The 15,737-nt window shown below is 43.8% G+C and overlaps 1 long non-coding RNA gene across 1 annotated transcript; it reads right to left on the minus strand.

Annotated features, from left to right (window-relative positions):
- Window positions 1-2,355: 2,355 nt before the first annotated feature.
- On the minus strand, window positions 2,356-5,961 carry LOC120049220. Its single transcript, XR_005477095.1, has 3 exons — window positions 5,918-5,961; window positions 5,559-5,630; window positions 2,356-3,910 (listed from the first exon to the last, which is right to left on the minus strand). It is a non-coding gene; the product is annotated as an uncharacterized LOC120049220 (long non-coding RNA).
- Window positions 5,962-15,737: the final 9,776 nt, after the last annotated feature.

Raw genomic sequence — 15,737 nt, forward strand, 5'->3', positions numbered from 1 at the left:
TGTCATGAAGAAAGGAGGGGGAAAACGATTGAAGGATCCAGCCATGTCAAATCGAGTGACAAAAAGCAGCTGGTTAAGTTCTGAAGCTCAGCCCTGTCGCCTCGTAGCCTGCACTATCATGTCTATGTACACGGATACATAAACCAGGCCATTGAAAATAAGCTTACGTGAACATCTTTGAAGTGATGCAATTGCCAGCACTCAGCATTGCTCACAGACCACAATCAAACAAGATCCTCTTCTTAAATGGTGTGACAGAGTATAATGCTCTCAGATATGACTGAAACAGTTGTCAGCAAAACAAGTGAAGTGTTTGCAAGCCCCTTCTTTCCAGTTCCACATAGAGTGATAGAGACAAAATTGCTTGTGTGAAATTGTCTTTAAAAAAGTGACTAAAGGAAATACATAGTCAGTAGATGTTCTGGTTATTTAAATCGTGTTAATGCGATTAGAAGTGTATCACATTCTCGAAATACCTTGGCACCACCATCATTCCCACTCTCCAGCTGCTCCAAATGTTGTGTTAAATTGGCTGGCGTAACACGTCCGTTAGTGGCCATGGCGTAACACGTCCAGCACCCCTTACTACCATTATAGTGCAGTGCTCTGGTCAAAAGCAGTGCACTACACAAAGAATAGGGTGTCATTTTGGACGAAACCCTGATTCCAGAGAGGACAACGGGAAGGAAGGTTGTTAGGGGGTGCATCTCAATAGTCTAAAGTGGTATCCCCTTTCACTTCTTTTCCTCTCATCCACACCGATTGAAATCAACATGGGTATATTGTGTGTTGCAGATAGAAATATAGGCTAATGAATAGCGCTGATGTGATTCCATATTCTACATGTCAGAATAATGTCTGAACCAATACATTTATCTTAACGTTCTGTGACGTTACATACTCCTGGACAGGGCCCAGTACAACTAATCTTGGCAGCGAGATCTGAAAGGCTTTTGATTTGGCGAGCAACCATTTTGATCCATGTTTGATAGAGACAAATGCCATCCCCCTTGATGAAAGGCCTGAGCATGATACCTCCTTCACCTTCCCCTCACCAATAATGGGGAGTTTGGATGCCTTCCAAACGTTTAGGTCCAACCACCACATTAACAAACCTAAAAACCACATGCTACACAATTCCTGTCATCTTATTGAAGAAGGGATTGACATTCTGACCCGAGACCTGTTATCATTAAACTGTGTTTGTGAACTTTTCCCCTTTTACAATTGCTCTGTCGTCTCAGCGATAGACTAGCATCCGGTCAAGGGGGTGTACTTGTAGACTTCAGAAACAGGAGATGGTGTCCTGCACTAACGGGACATTCTGGCTCAGACAAGGCTACACATTTACTTTATGGTCTCCAAGAATCAAAATATAATGAATCACTGGGAATCAACACCTACTCAGAAATCATCTACACTTGGTTTAAAGGAATAGTGACATTTATATTCAGTGGCTAGTTGAAGAAAACTAGGGTTATCAAATTACCAAGTTGTCCTTGGAATTCAGTGACTAGAAGGAAACATCACAAATGCGAAACCTTGGATCACACAAAACCAGTGTCCTCAAAGAAATTACAACTGTGCATTTGGAATTGCAACTCTGCAAGGTGTCTGAGAAACCACACAGTAAATGGGTCTGATCAGGTAGAACCAACAGCAGAGACTGAGGAAAATAATGTCCACGTTCAACCCAACAAGACTGCAAATTGCTCTAATAACCTCACCCTGTACATCTTAATAGGTAAGAGATAGGAGACTGATGGAGATGACTGCTAGATGCAGAGGATAACTGGGGTATATTCAGTAGAGCAAAACATTCAGAATGTTGCACATAGGAATGCAATGTTTATGGAGCGGAACTGACCTGAGGACCGATATCTGTTCTGCACAATATATTTACATCTTGATGTTCTGTAACATTTCACCCTCCTTAACAGACCCAGGCATTAAATAGCCCTTTGAAAAGGTTGGTGTTTATGTCCATTCCTAACACCCCCTTCTCACCAAATGGAGGTGTTCATATTTAAAGGATATTCCTTAAGTAGTCTTGTTTCTCTCCCAAATAAAGCAACAAAACATTTTTGGGCCACATGTAACTAGCTACGTGTTAGTGGGGTCTGCATTTGAACTGTATTACTTTATCTAAGAAAGAAAGTTAAGTATATTGATTTAATTAACTGGTAGAAAATAAGTAGCTGCATGATGTGGATGCACCAGAAGGCAGTTATAGCTTTGATTAAAGCACACGTTTGTTGGGATTTTAAAACTATGGTACACTTTCAAACCTTCCAAAAAATGAAGGATGACATTGTTATCACATATACAGTTTATATGCAAACAAAGACTACATCATGACATCCCAACCAAAACAAACATCTTTGGGCTTAGAAATTAAACTGGAGAGATTAGGACAAAATGCGAGTCAATCAACAAGACATTGCAACAACATACAAAAAAAGACACATTTAAAAATCACACCGTGCCAATAACTGCTTTCACCACAGGTTGCACATGTCCTCATCTGTACAAAATACACATTTTATTGTATGTCCTAAGAAAACACAAGAACTTAAGGCAGACATGGGTCAAGCAAAACACAACATCCTGCCTTTGTGGCCCAGTGAGTAGCTACGACCACTGGTATTCCCATTGAGGCGTCGCTCGGCAGACTAAACCAAATCAACTTTAATTCCTCAGATTAGCAAAAAGGAAAATGTCCTCCTTAACAAGTTGAACAAAAACATGTTCTCTCAGTTCTATTTTTTCTCAATTCTAATGCACAACTTTGATTGATTTGGCAACCAAGGTCCCCGTGAAATAAATAAGATTAAATGTCTTTGAGTACATTTTTTCCATCAAAATCCCAGGATTCAAAATGGTTCATTTTTAGCACAGGCCTGCTGACAATAGATTGGTCAAACACACACACACACACACACACACTTGGTTTCAACTTGTGGACAGCAAGAGCTGCGGAATACAAGCGAGAGCTTGTAAAAACGACATGCAGCACACTTCTGAAATTTGCCTAGTCATCATCCAAATCATCAATTCAAGTTTTGGTACCAAGAATGGAATATAAAATGTTGCAATTAATACAATTGTGAGTCCATGATTGGTCCCAGCTTGTACAATTGGGTACTGATAACATATTGTTTGAGAAGGTAGAATTCCTCAGAGAGGGACGATTGACTGATCCGTCACATGAGATAATTGAAATCTCAACATTGCTCCACCATCCTTCCAGAGCCAGAGAGATGCATATTGTGAAGTGCTTGCACAAGACTAATTCTGTTTTGCTACTATTAACACGCACACCTGAAACTCAAACTCAATAAATAAAGACTGACAAATGTGGTAAGGCAGTGTTGAACATGCATCATTCATCACAAAGAACAAAACAATTATACACACATACATGATAATAATATGCACATTCGTTTTAAGAGCAAGGTCTCCGTTTCTTTCCCCCGTTTTTTTTTGTTAACTGTGGAATTCTTTCAAGGCTTTCTGGGTGATATTCCTGGTCGACAGGACTCATCTCAAGGGTGATGCGACACGCCGTTCAGGTCTGTGTCGCTCGCGGGCTACCCTGGTCGTGTGGAGAGCCAGGTTCCAACGAGTAGAGTGGCGCGACCATAACCGCCAGGCACAAGGACCCAGGGCAGGGGCCGGCCGGTAGTCTTTTTTGCAACGCAGAGAAAGTTCAAGTAAAAAAACTAATAAGAGGAAGAATCCAAAGTTCTTCCCCGTGGCAGATAGCTGCTCCCAGACCTCATGACGTCCCAGACGTTTCCAGGTAACTCTGGAGCTTCCGTACCGTGATTTTGTCCAGGGAACAGAGGTCAAAGTCAAAAGTTGTGTTTGTGATGTGGAAGTGTCCAGTCTCCTCGATGAGGTTCACGATCTGGGAGGCAAGAGAAGGCACAAAAATAAAAAGCTGTCAGTTAACACTCAGACTACAGTATGTAAACCCAAATTGTACACATTTCTTTATGTTGAATCTTCCACATTCAACATAAACAGACCAATTAAATTCCATGCATGTCCTCCTCTTCCTAAAACAAAAGAGGAATGTTGCTTGGATAATATAGTATGTCTAAGCAGCTGATATTAAACTGTATTCTTCTTTGTAGCTGAGCTTCTTTGTATGTGCAGTACTGTCTTAGAGAGCAGCCTAGTCATAGACAAATGTTGGACCTGACAATACTTATTAAAAACACATTTGTGGGAAACGTCATTGAGCGGTTGGTGGGCTAGTGTCGGTTGAACTTGGAATGGGGACCCCCCCCTAATTCACTCCATCCCATCTCTCACATGCAGAACCCTGTATCAGAGCGGGAGAGACCCTAATGGGAATGATGCTTTTTCCATGGCTGGTGGTTCCATGGCTTATTGGTTCTAGTTCTCCTCCGATAGGAGTGTGTGTGTGTGTGTGTGTATATGCATCTTTCTCGTGGTAATTACGGGCACTCGTGTGTATTTGTTGATGAAGCAACAGCAGTGTTGTAACGTAATTGGGACCCAAACCTGATCCGTTCACACTACAAAGTACTGGATGGAACACATTTCTCCTCCCTCTGAGCGCAGGCCGGATTCAGGAGTGCAGGGAGACTCCGCCCATTGTTATGACACAGCAGATAGATGCTTGCAAGTCGAGTCGCAACAACCCCCTCCCCCCGCTTGTATCCGCAGAGATGGAACCACACCAAGATTTTCAGACCTGGTTTTGGTCATGTAGGACAGCATTTTGGCTGATACTTCCATTTTCCATTTGCCATGACAGATTAATTTCTATTGGATATAAACACAGTCCCCATTTTTGGTTTTCATCACAATGACAAAAAAAAAATCTCCCATGGGCAGACAGACAATCTACTTTAAAAAAGACTCCACAATGAAATAAGCCCATTTTTACATTTGTGGTTTCCCCAAACAGAGAGACCGGGGAGGAAAAATAGTGTTGGGAGGTTAGAAAGTTAATCATTCCCATGTCTCGTTTTCTGAGGACGTGGAACGCCGCTCCGAACTCTCTAAACGCTCAGAGGATTAGCGTGATTACGCCACGAGTCAGCGCGCCACTTGCTAATGTTGTTTGGGGATGAGTTTTTCCACCGATGCTCGGAGCCAAACTTTTCATTAGGAGAACGAGGAAGAGCGAGGCCACTCCTTGGCAACTGCGGCTGGGAATCGCCATTAATGCTGTCATATGATAGGCCTTGTGAACATAAACAAGAGGACGTTTGCTCTTAGGCAGAGTGGAAAAAAAGGTTAACCAAATAATCTATCGTTTCCAGACACACATAGATGAAGTCCTCGACTGTAATGTGTCGAGTAACATACAGTACGAAGTTGTTTGACATACAAGCCCAAACAAAACCACCCTAGCAAGTAACATCTTCTATGCAAACATGAACTGCAAACAGGTTGTTTTCTGAAAACACACACACACACACACACACACACACACACACACACACACACACACACACACACACACACACACACACACACACACACACACACACACACACACACACAGTATTAAACCTCACCTGTTGTAGTATGTGCCTCTCTCTCAGTGTCATCAGTCGTCTGTGTAGCTCCACCAGCTCATCCAGGTAAGCCTGAGTGAGTGAGATACCAATTGAGTAGCTCCAAATGTGCAAACTCAAGCTAAAAATCAAGCAAACCTTCAAGTATGTATTTGACCCAGGCCTGTTAACTAGTCACACCATCTGGGACTATGACAAAGAGAGTAAAGGTTGGATGGCCAAGGAAGAGTGTCTGTCTCCTGTCCATTTACATGAGCCTTGGTGAACATGAAGACTTCTTCAGTGTAAGATTACACCCAACGTAACTCCACTGGTATGACCTAATCTACGTAAAACCCAACTGCAAGGAAGTTACTCACCTTGTCACAGTCAATGTTTTTATTCTTATCCTGCTTCGTTTGCTTCACCTCCAGTATCTGCGAGACATCAGGGTTGTATTCATTAGTACACAACGTAGCAAAACATTTCGCAATGGCAAACAAGTGTTTCTTTTGGACTAGTTCAAGAAGGACCATTCCAGTTTCAACCTGTTTGCTTCCGTTTTGTTCCTAAGGAATACAACCCAGATAAGGAATTACCATACGTGCCCGCTGGAAAACCGCTGATTTGTTCACACAACAGTCATTATTTACATAACAGTGTGGTTGGCGTATGAGGGAAATGCTTCGTGGGAATTACGGGATGCTAATACGACAGATGTTTCCCTACGAGCAGCATTGGATAACAATAACAGCCGTGTTCACTTTCATAATGAGGAGCAAAATGGCAAACTACACATTAGAAGGTTTCCTCCCAGCAAAGTGTTTATGCTAATATAGTATTTACATAAAAAGGGGGGGTAAAAAAACGTATTCGGTCAATTCCGTTGGACTAATTGTGGTTGGGAACTATTTTTTGGCTACTCTAGAATGTGAAAATATTCAACATCAGGGATACCAGTTGATTTTACTGATAACATGTAAAAAACAATCCTCTGACAACTGCTTATCATTTCACCTGGTCTTACCTGGTTATTACTGGTCTTCAGTAAAGGCGGGGGCTCGTGTCGAGAGTGGGGAGAGGGGGCTGAGCTGTTCTCGCTCTCACTGCCGTCACTCAAGCTGACCCTGCAGACAAAGAGGATGACAAGAATTAGAATTATTATTCTATTACTGAACTATTATTCAAAATAGAAATTAGTCTGAGGTTGTTTTTCATCTAATCGTACACACACACACACCTAGGAGCAGCAAAAGGTCAGAGCAGTGTCCCTGAAACTATTTTTAGATAAAGAGCCTTGCTCAAGGGCACAACGATAGCAGGTGGTACCCGAGTTGCCAGTTCATTACAGCCCTATTGAACATGACAACGGGAGGGGCCAGAAGGGCCAAGACAATGGCCAGGCGCTAACTACCGGCGATGGCGGTGTGTCATGTGCGTGTGCACCGGTCGCTCCAGGTCAGAGTCCATGTCGTCGTCGTCCTCCGAGTCATCCTCATTGTCTTCCGACTGCAGGTCATGGATTATCGAACGAAGGGGACCTAACACTGTGTGTGTGAGAGAAAGAGAGAATCAGTGAAGAGGAGCTCACAACTTTATATACACATTTCACTGTCAACTCATCATGCTTAGTCTTGTGATTCCATCCAAGGACTGTAGTCAAGTGTGAGTATACCTGTGTGGGCTGTGCCAGGGACGGCCCCTACCTTCCTGTGGACGAACTCGGCCACTGTGTCCATGGAACAAAAACACATGCATAGAAGTGAGTGGAAGTGATTCAAAATGTAATACCCCCCTTTGTCGTGACCAATCCCCCCAAAAATGTATAGTTATTTCTGGGTGATCTGGAGAAAAGTGTATGCATAGGTTCTGGTGTTACCTTGCCGTTTGTGGCTGGCTGCAAAGCCTGAACTGGAACTGGAGCTGGAACTGGCCGGACTGGGCTGCTCCGACTGGAGAAAAGGAGAGAGGGAGAGAGATAAGAGACCCATAAACTATTAGAGATATACTACATGGTAACACCAGCGATCGCAGAGTGAACAAAGCCCATTGCGTAGGGTGCAAACACAGTGTGCATAAAACACTAAGGGAGGACAGTGATGCTATCAGCAGCCAATGAGTCCAGTTAGGGGAGCATACAATTACCACAAAGATGTAGGGCCGTGGTAGAGAAAGAGGGAGAGAATCTGAAGTCAACTGTCTACTGTTTGCTGATGATCTGGTGCCTCTGTCACCAACAAAGGAGGGCCTATAGCAGCACCTAGATCTTCTGCACAGATTCTGTCAGACCTGGGCCCTGACAGTAAATCTCAGTAAGACCAAAATAACGGTGTTCCAAAAAAAAAAAAAAAAAAAGGCCAGTTGCCAGGACCATGAATACAAATTACATCTAGACACCGTTGCTCTAGAGCACACATAGAACTATACATACCTCGGCCTAAACATCAGTGACAGGTAAATTCCACAAAGCTGTGAACGATCTGAGACACAAGGCAAGAAGGGGCTTCTATGCCATCAAAAGGAACATAAAATTCAACATACCAATTAGGATCTGGCTAAAAATACTTGAATCAGTTATAGAACCCATTGCCCTTTATAGTTGTGAGGTCTGGGGTCCGCTTCCCAACCAAGAATTCTGCAAAAACTATCCTCCGTGTACAGCGTAAAACCCCAAATAATGCATGCAGAGCAGAATTAGGCCGATACCCGCTAATTATCAAAATCCAGAAAATCTTCCATAACAAAGCCATCACCTACAGAGAGATGAACCTGGAGAAGAGCCCCCTAAGCAAGCTGGTCCTGGGGCTGTCTTCACAAACAGACCCCACAGAGCCCCAGGACAGCAACACAATTAAACCCAACCAAATCGTGAGAAAACTATAATATTTACTTGACTCATTGTAAAGAATTAACAAAAAAAAACAGAGCAAACTAGAATGCTATTTGGCCATAAACAGAGAGTACACAGTGGCAGAATACCTGACCACTGTGACTGACCCAAACTTAAGGAAAGCTTTGACTATGTACAGACTCGGTGAGCATAGCCTTGCTATTGAGAAAGGCCGCCAAAGGCAGACCTGGCTCTCAAGAGAAGACAGGCTATGCCCACAAAATGAGGTGGAAACTGAGCTGCACTTCCTAACCTCCTGACAAATGTATGACCATAGATATATATTTCCCTTAGATTACACAGATCCACAAAGAATTAGAAAACAAATCCAATTTTGATAAACTCTCATATCTACTGGGTGAAATACCACAGTGTGCCGTCACAGCAGCAAGATTTGTGACCTGTTGCCACAAGAAAAGGGCAACCAGTGAAGAACAAAACACCATTGTAAATACAACCCATATTTATGTTTATTGTTTTCCCTTTTGCACTAACTATTTGTACATCATTACAACACTGTATATAGACAATGACATTTGAAATGTCTTCATTCTTTTGGAACTTTAAGTGTAATGTTTACGTTAAATGTTTTATTGTTTATTTCACTTTTGTTTATTATCCAATTCCACTTGCTTTGGCAATGTAAACATTTTTCCCATGCCAATAAAGCCCTTTAAATTGAAATTGAATTGACTGAGTGAGTGTCACTTCGCAACGTGAAGTGATTTGAGAAAATAAAGTTAGTCCCATATTCTTCTCTCTACCTTCCATCCTGATGGGCTTAACAGTCTTTTCCCCCGTAAATCTGGGCTTGTCACACATACACAACCTAATGACGATAGATTTACAATGCTTTAAGCTGAGAACAGTATTCACACCTCACCCAGTTGGGCAGGAAGGCAGCCAACAAAAGTAGACTGTGCAGCACACTCACAATAAAAAGGGGATGCTGTTCTATTCCCACATGCAAAGGAAACACATTTCTGGGGCCAGACAAGTACACATTCTAGAAAAATCCCAATTGAGATGCCACATACACATCGACCCATTACGTTAATCAACAACTCAAGTTTTCTGTGTTGAGTCAGACCATCGTCCATCAGATTAAATGTCATCATGCTACCCGAGTTTAATACAAACCAATTCAAATATATTGATCACTGGTCTCCCCTGGGAAAGATGACTTTTGATCCCACACCCCACAGCTTGAGAACCACTGCTACAGTTGAAGTCGGAAGTTAACATACACTTCGGTTGGAATCATTAAAACTAGTTTATCAACCACTCCACAAATTTCTTGTTAACAAACTATAGTTTTGGAAAGTCGGTTAGGACGTCTACTTTGTGCACGACACAAGTAATTATTCCAACAATTGTTTACAGACTATTTAATTTACTGTATCACAATTCCAGTGGGCCAGAAGTTTAAATACACTAAATTGACTGTGCCTTTAAACAGCTTGGAAAATTCCAGATGTCGTCATAGCTTTAGAAGCTTGTGATAGGCTAATTGACATCATTTGAGTCAATTGGAGGTGTACCTGTGGATGTATTTCAAGGCCTACCTTCAAACTCAGTGCCTCTTTGTTTGGCATCATGGGGAAATCAAAATAAATCAGCCAAGACCTCAGAAAAACTATTGTAGACCTCCACAAGTCTGGTTTATCCTTGGGAGAAATTTCCAAATGCCTGAAGGTACCACGTTCATCTGTACAAACAATAGTGCACAAGTATAAACACCATGGGACCACGCAGCCGTCATACCACTCAGGAAGGAGACGCGTTCTGTCTTCTAGAGATGAATGTACTTTTGTGTGAAAAGTGCAAATCAATCCCAGAACAACAGCAAAGGACCTTGTGAAGATGCTGGAGGAAACCGGTACAAAAGTATCTATATCCACAGTAAAACAAGTCCTATATCGACATAACCTGAAAGGCCGCTCAGCAAGGAAGAAGCCACTGCACCAAAACCGCCATAAAAAAGCCAGACTACGGTTTGCAACTGCAAATGGGGAGAAAGATCGTACTTTTTGGAGAAATATCCTCTGGTCTGATGAAAGAACAATAGAACTGTTTGGCCATAACGGCCATTGTCATGTTTGGAGGAAAAAGGGGGAGGCTTGCAAGCCGAAGAACACCATCCCACCCGTGAAGCATGGGGGTGGCAGCATCATGTTGTGGGGGTGCTTTGCTGCAGGAGGGACTGGTGCACTTCACAAAATAGATGGCATCATGAGGCAGGAAAATTATGTGGATATATTGAAGCAACATCTCAAGACATCAGTCAGGAAGTTAAAGCTTGGTCGCAAATGGGTCTTCCAAATGGACAATGACCCCAAGCATACTTCCAAAGTTGTGGCAAAATGGCTTAAAGACAACACAGTCAAGGTATTGGAGTGGCCATCACAAAGCCCTGACCTCAATCCTATAGAAATTTGTTGGCAGAACTGAAAAAGTGTGTGCGAGCAAGGAGGCCTACAAACCGGATTCAGTTACACCAGCTCTGTCAGGAGGGATGGGCCAAGAATTCACCCAGTTTATTGTGGGAAGCTTGTGGGAGGCTACCCGAAATATTTGAACCAAGTTAAACAATTCAAAGGCAATGCTACCAAATACTAATTGAGTGTATGTAAACTTCTGACCCACTGGGAATGTGATGAAAGAAAGAAACGCGGAAAAAAATATTCTCTCCACTATTATTCTGACATTTCACATTCTTAAAATAAAAGTGGTGATCCTAACTGACCTAAGACAGGGAATTTTTACTAGGATTAAATGTCAGGAATTGTGAAAAACTCAGTTTAAATGTATTTGGCTAAGGTGTATGTAAACTTCCGACTTCAACTGTATATAGATCATCATGAGAGCACACCTTGTCATATGCTGAGTGACACTCATTTAGTACAGGGAGGAAGACGTGTGCATAGAATACTGCACTCCAAATGTCACCAGAAGTTCACTGATTACACCAACTTCTATATCCAAGTCGCTCTACAACAAGTAGTTGTACATTTTGCCCGCTATTTTAAGTCAGCGCAAAAGCTGATGGTTCCTTTCAGGAGAAAGAGAAAATAATTAACCATTAAGTTAATCCTCTTTGGAGGGTGGCCCAAAAGGACATTTGAAGGAGCCATTAAAGTTAATCTGAATTAATTTGTTTACATTCCTCTCAGATGACCCCTTGGAAAAACCAAGCCAAGGCAGCACAAAGCAGTGATTTACAGCCAGGACATGGCTAGTGCAAAATGTTTTCAGCTGATAAGGGCTCGATAGGGCCGTCATATATATATATACACACACACACACACACACACACACACACACACACACACACACACCAGCTGCAACAAAGAAATGGTGGATTTAAAAACTGAATGGAGCCTGAATGGAGGCAAAACTATTTTCCAGAGGACACAAATGGAAGTAATTAATTGGAGGTTTTCCAGGTGTTGATCACTGCATGGCTTCCGTTTCCTGTCTGGCTTGTGAGGTGTGCAGCAAGTCATCTCCATTCGAATTGTGGAAGCGTCAACAAATGTCCATGACCACACACACACACACACTACAACCCCCCCCCCCCCCCCCCCCCCCCCAAGCTGCCAAGTGTCAGGCTGGCGAAGTGGGGTGCACTAAAACCGAGCCCCCTGTGTGGTCCTGGGGAGTCATGCGAGAATCTTTGATTCTCTCCCTCCCTCCCTCTGGAGCGTTTTACAGCCTGTTTGTCTGTCTGGGTGTCTCATCGACATCAAATGCATGGTCAGAGGCCTCTGTTGTAAATCAAGAGGTTTTTCTCTGCCTTTCGTTTTCCGGCCAAAAACTAGATACTTGTAAAAAGAAGAAGAGAGCAACGTTAAAATCATCCTGAGAGAGAAAGAGAGGAGAGTCGCGAGCGGTTGAGGAGAGCGCGAGAAGACAGCGGTTGAAGAGAGCCCAAGAGAGAGAGAGGAGAGCCACGAACGGTTGAGGAGAGCGCGTGAGCCAGGAGAAAGCGAGAGGACGAGGGCGAGTGCGAGCGCCAGGAGAGAGCGCGCTCGAGAGAGAGAGAGAGCGCGCTCGAGAGAGAGAGAGAGCGCGCTCGAGAGAGCAAGAGCGAGAGCGAGAGCGCTCGAGAGAGAGAGAGAGAGAGAGAGCGCTCGAGAGAGAGAGAGAGAGAGAGAGCGCTCGAGAGAGAGAGAGCGCTCGAGAGAGAGAGAGCGCTCGAGAGAGAGAGAGCGCTCGAGAGAGAGAGAGCGCTCGAGAGAGAGAGAGCGCTCGAGAGAGAGAGAGCGCTCGAGAGAGAGAGCGCTCGAGAGAGAGAGCGCTCGAGAGAGAGAGAGAGAATCAACTATTAAAGACTACCAGAACCCACTGGATTCTCCAATTACCTTGAATGAGTTACAGGACAAAATAAAAACCCTCCAACCCAAAAAGGCCTGTGGTGTTGATGGTATCCTTAATGAAATGATCAAATATACAGACAACAAATTCCAATTGGCTATACTAAAACTCTTTAACATCGTCCTTAGCTCTGGCATCTTCCCCAATATTTGGAACCAAGGACTGATCACCCCAATCCACAAAAGTGGAGACAAATTTGACCCCAATAACTACCGTGGAATATGCGTCAACAGTAACCTTGGGAAAATCCTCTGCATTATCATTAACAGCAGACTCGTACATTTCCTCAATGAAAACAATGTACTGAGCAAATGTCAAATTGGCTTTTTACCAAATTACCGTACAACAGACCATGTATTCACCCTACACACCCTAATTGACAACCAAACAAACCAAAACAAAGGCAAAGTCTTCTCATGCTTTGTTGATTTCAAAAAAGCCTTCGACTCAATTTGGCATGAGGGTCTGCTATACAAATTGATGGAAAGTGGTGTTGGGGGTAAAACATACGACATTATAAAATCCATGTACACAAACAACAAGTGTGCGGTTAAAATTGGCAAAAAACACACACATTTCTTCACACAGGGTCGTGGGGTGAGACAGGGATGCAGCTTAAGCCCCACCCTCTTCAACATATATATCAACGAATTGGCGCGGGCACTAGAACAGTCTGCAGCACCCGGTCTCACCCTACTAGAATCCGAAGTCAAATGTCTACTGTTTGCTGATGATCTGGTGCTTCTGTCACCAACCAAGGAGGGCCTACAGCAGCACCTAGATCTTCTGCACAGATTCTGTCAGACCTGGGCCCTGACAGTAAATCTCAGTAAGACCAAAATAATGGTGTTCCAAAAAAGGTCCAGTCACCAGGACCACAAATTCCATCTAGACACCGTTGCCCTAGAGCACACAAAAAACTATACATACCTCGGCCTAAACATCAGCACCACAGGTAACTTCCACAAAGCTGTGAACGATCTGAGAGACAAGGCAAGAAGGGCCTTCTATGCCATCAAAAGGAACATAAATTTCAACATACCAATTAGGATCTGGCTAAAAATACTTGAATCAGTCATAGAGCCCATTGCCCTTTATGGTTGTGAGGTCTGGGGTCCGCTCACCAACCAAGATTTCACAAAATGGGACAAACACCAAATTGAGACTCTGCATGCAGAATTCTGCAAAAATATCCTCCGTGTACAACGTAGAACACCAAATAATGCATGCAGAGCAGAATTAGGCCGATACCCACTAATTATCAAAATCCAGAAAAGAGCCGTTAAATTCTACAACCACCTAAAAGGAAGCGATTCCCAAACCTTCCATAACAAAGCCATCACCTACAGAGAGATGAACCTGGAGAAGAGTCCCCTAAGCAAGCTGGTCCTAGGGCTCTGTTCACAAACACAAACACACCCCACAGAGCCCCAGGACAACAGCACAATTAGACCCAACCAAATCATGAGAAAACAAAAAGATAATTACTTGACACATTGGAAAGAATTAACAAAAAAACAGAGCAAACTAGAATGCTATTTGGCCATAAACAGAGAGTACACAGTGGCAGAATACCTGACCACTGTGACTGACCCAAACTTAAGGAAAGCTTTGACTATGTACAGACTCAGTGAGCATAGCCTTGCTATTGAGAAAGGCCGCCGTAGGCAGACATGGCTCTCAAGAGAAGACAGGCTATGTGCACACTGCCCACAAAATGAGGTGGAAACTGAGCTGCACTTCCTAACCTCCTGCCCAATGTATGACCATATTAGAGAGACATATTTCCCTCAGATTACACAGATCCACAAAGAATTTGAAAACAAATCCAATTTTGATAAACTCCCATATCTACTGGGAGAAATTCCACAGTGTGCCATCACAGCAGCAAGATTTGTGACCTGTTGCCACAAGAAAAGGGCAACCAGTGAAGAACAAACACCATTGTAAATACAACCCATATTTATGCTTATTTATTTTAACTTGTGTGCTTTAACCATTTGTACATTGTTACAACACTGTATATATATAATATAACATTTGTAATGTCTTTATTGTTTTGAAACTTCTGTATGTGTAATGTTTACTGTTAATTTGTATTGTTTATTTCACTTTTGTATAATATCTACCTCACTTGCTTTGGCAATGTTAACACATGTTTCCCATGCCAATAAAGCCCCTTGAATTGAATTGAATTGAGAGCGAGCGCTCGAGAGAGAGAGCGAGCGCTCGAGAGAGAGAGAGAGAGAGAGAGCTGGAGAGAGAGAGCGAGAGAGCGCTCGAGAGAGCGAGCGCTCGAGAGAGAGAGCGCTCGAGAGAGAGAGCGCTCGAGAGAGAGAGCGCTCGAGAGAGAGAGCGCTCGAGAGAGAGAGCGCTCGAGAGAGAGAGCGCTCGAGAGAGAGAGCGCTCGAGAGAGAGAGCGCTCGAGAGAGAGAGCGCTCGAGAGAGAGAGAGCGCTCGAGAGAGAGAGAGCGCTCGAGAGAGAGAGCGCTCGAGAGAGAGAGCGCTCGAGAGAGAGAGAGAGAGCGCTCGAGAGAGAGAGAGAGAGAGCGCTCGAGAGAGAGAGAGCGCTCGAGAGAGAGAGAGCTCGAGAGAGAGCTCGAGAGAGAGAGAGAGCGCTCGAGCGAGAGAGAGAGAGAGCGAGAGAGCGAGAGAGAGAGAGAGCGCTCGAGAGAGAGAGAGCTCGAGAGAGAGAGAGCTCGAGAGAGAGAGAGCTCGAGAGAGAGAGAGCTCGAGAGAGAGAGAGAGAGCGAGCGAGAGAGCGAGAGCGAGAGCGCTCGAGAGAGCGCTCGAGCGCTCGAGAGAGAGAGCGAGCACTCGAGAGAGAGAGCGAGAGAGAGCTGGAGAGAGAGAGCGAGCGAGAGAGAGAGCGAGCGAGCGAGAGAGAGAGAGAGCGCGAGCGCGAGCGAGCGCGAGCGAGCGAGAGAGCGAGA

Source organism: Salvelinus namaycush, chromosome 6 (genome assembly GCF_016432855.1).
Source record: "Salvelinus namaycush isolate Seneca chromosome 6, SaNama_1.0, whole genome shotgun sequence".
In the NCBI taxonomy this organism is placed as follows: domain Eukaryota; kingdom Metazoa; phylum Chordata; class Actinopteri; order Salmoniformes; family Salmonidae; genus Salvelinus; species Salvelinus namaycush.